This window comes from Pteropus vampyrus, unplaced genomic scaffold (genome assembly GCF_000151845.1).
Source record: "Pteropus vampyrus isolate Shadow unplaced genomic scaffold, Pvam_2.0 Scaffold325, whole genome shotgun sequence".
NCBI lineage: Eukaryota > Metazoa > Chordata > Mammalia > Chiroptera > Pteropodidae > Pteropus > Pteropus vampyrus.
The window spans coordinates 805,852-808,791 of record NW_011889106.1 but is presented as its reverse complement, the minus strand read 5'-3'; the positions used below and the strand labels follow the sequence as shown (position 1 = coordinate 808,791).

General features: G+C 31.7%; 1 protein-coding gene and 1 pseudogene across 7 annotated transcripts in view; both read right to left on the bottom strand.

Annotated features, from left to right (window-relative positions):
• The window catches only part of LOC105304012 (protocadherin-11 X-linked), a 751,649-nt gene that overhangs the window by 320,320 nt on the left and 428,389 nt on the right, over window positions 1-2,940 (bottom strand). The window lies entirely within an intron of this gene.
• Window positions 119-237, bottom strand: LOC111730633 (annotated as a pseudogene).

Here is a 2,940-nt window from a genome sequence, read left to right as displayed (position 1 = left end):
AATCAATAGTAATATCCCTTCTTTCACTTCTGATTTTATTTATTAGAGTCTTTCTTTTTCTCTTTGTTAATCTTGCCAAAGGCTTGTCAATTTTGTTGAAGCTTTTTTTTTTTTTTAATGCCTACATTACCTGGTATTCCTAGGTGGTCTCTCATCCAAGTACTAACCAGGCCTGACCCTGCTTAGCTTTTGAAATCAGATGAGATCGGGCTTGTTCAGGGTGGCATGGTCGTAGACTGTTGAAGCCTTTGAAGAACCAATTCTTGGTTTTACAGATATTCTCTATTGTTTTTCTATTCTCTATCTTATTTATCTCTGCTGTAATATTTATTTTTGGTTTCCTATGGGTTTAATTATTATTCTTTTTCTACTTCCTGAATGTGTAAAGATAGGTTATTATATTGAGATTCTTTTATTTTTTAATGTAAGCATTTACAGATATAAATATAACTTTTAGAATGTTTTACTATATCCCATAAATTTTAGTACGTCGTGTTTTAATTTTCACTTATCTCAAGATACATTCTAATTTCCCTCTGTGATTTCTTCTTTGACCCAATAGTTATTTTAAAAAAGTGTCTATATATTGTGGAATTTCCTTTTGCTGTTGATTCTAGTTTTATTCCATTGTGGTTAGAAAAGATACTTTGTAAAATTTCAATTTTTTAAAATTTATTAAAATCTGTTTTGTGGCCTAACATATCACTTTATCTGGAGAGTATTCCATGTATTCTTGAGAAAAACATATCTTTTGCCATTGTTGAGCAAAGTGTTCTATACATGTCTGTTGGGTCTAATTTTTTTATACTGTTGTTCAAATTCTCTACTTTCCTATCGATCTTCTGGTCATACCAGGTTTGAGTTTTTAAATTTTTTGGTCTTACTGGCTATTTAGGTAAGGTCTATTATGCATATCTTAGCTTAGGAATACAAAGTATTACTAGCAAATGCATTCACATATTGAAAATAATCAAATTTTCATTCTTACTTATGCATATTTGAATTATCAACTGTTTGCTTAATACATTTATTTATACAGAGTTTTCTCTTTATTAACACTGAAATGCCTAACCAGTACTAGTATACACTAAAATAATGCCACACTTGGTTTTTATATTCTCTTCTCTCTCTCTGTCACTCCCCCCTCCAAAAAAGTTTCCTTCCAAATGGCCATAAAACTTTACTTCTGTGTCACTGAAAAAAATTCGATGCCTACTTCCTTAGAAACTGGAATGCAAACATTCTGAATAATAAATGTGCTTATTGCTTCACATTTAAATAAAATTAGCCTGCAAAGAAAACGTTTTACTGAGGGTTTTGTCATAAAGGTATAAAATCATGTCTCTACCTAACTGGGAACACCTTTTATTATACTGTGTTCCAAATGTGATACAAAGCTTATGAAATATTGACAATAAAGCAAAACTCATTTTCCAAATAATTTAAAAACAAATTACTACCATTACCACTTATTTTGGTTTAAAAGTTTTCAGAAATATTTTTTTTTCACTCTTTTATGTTGGTTAAATGTTGCTCTGGATAAGTATACTCTCAAAGCAAGAAATGTAAGTGTGGTGACTGTTTAAATATATGGTGACACTCAATCACATTTCACTGTGTTAGTAACATAGAGAAATGTGCCAATCTACCTCTTTCTCTAGGTAGATTCCACTTTGAAGGTGTGGCAAAGGGTTGGTGATAAAGTAACAGCAGATCACTATGTTATAGACAAGATTGTATCCCCCTCAAAGTTCATATGTTGAAACTGTAACCCCTAAAATATGACTGTATTTGGAGACAGGGCCTGTAGGGAGGTAATTAAGGTTAAATGAAGTCATAACTATAGGGATTTGTGTCCTTATAAGAAGAGGAAGAGATACCAGAGCACTCTTCTCAATCTAATTCTCTCTCTTTCTCTCTCTCTCTTTCTCTCTCTCTCTCTCTCCCTCTCTCTCTTTCCACATCTGTACAAAAAAGAGGTCATGTGAGGGCACAGCAAGAAGGCTGCTGTTTATAAGCCAGTAAGAGTTCTCACCAGAAACAAATCCTGACACCACCTTGATCTCGGTCTTCTAGCCTCCAGAACTTTGAGAAAATAAATTCCTAATGTTTAAGTCACCTAATCCATGGTATTTTTCTTATAGTATCCCTAGCAGCAGGCTTTCAGTTATGTCCATACGTGGCACCATTACCAATAATTTTAGAATTTATTGAGAATTTTTTACTGAATATCTGATGTAGTCTGTTGCTAAGTGTAGCCTTATTAAAATATACCAAATCAACAAGAAAAATTTAATTCAATTGACTGAAGGTAGGTAGATGTGAATGTAACAGATTGTTTTCTGCATCTTAGCTTGGGAAACAACAACAAAAAATGCTGCACAAATATATTCATTGCGATCGTGGCTAACTTAAGAAGACTGAGAAACTGCCATTTTTCTAAATTTATCTCAATTCGTCATCGCCTTATTTTCATCTCAAATTTACTAGAATTCTCAGATTAGCAATTTCATTTTATTGCACTTTAATCAATGATTATTATGATTTTTAATATAAGTGGTAGTCTGGTAAGGTAGGAAAAGATAAGGCAGAGGGAGGTCACAACATAAATATAGTCGTCTTGTTCCTGACAATGGGACCTTTGATGAACCAGGGAATATCACGTAATGTTTCTGAACCTTATTTTCATCATCTGAAAAATGAGATTTGGTGAGAAACTAGATAACTTTTAAGAATTTCCCTAGCTTGGATAATATATTATCCTAATATTAACATTCTTCTTATATAATATATTCTCTTTATTTCGCTTGAAATGAATTATGCCTGTCACATATTTAACATATGCATTTAGACATCAGAAGTAACATAGTTCTATCATTAGATTTTTTTTTCAATATCATAAATACATATTAACTAAAAATAAAACTAATATCTATTCAG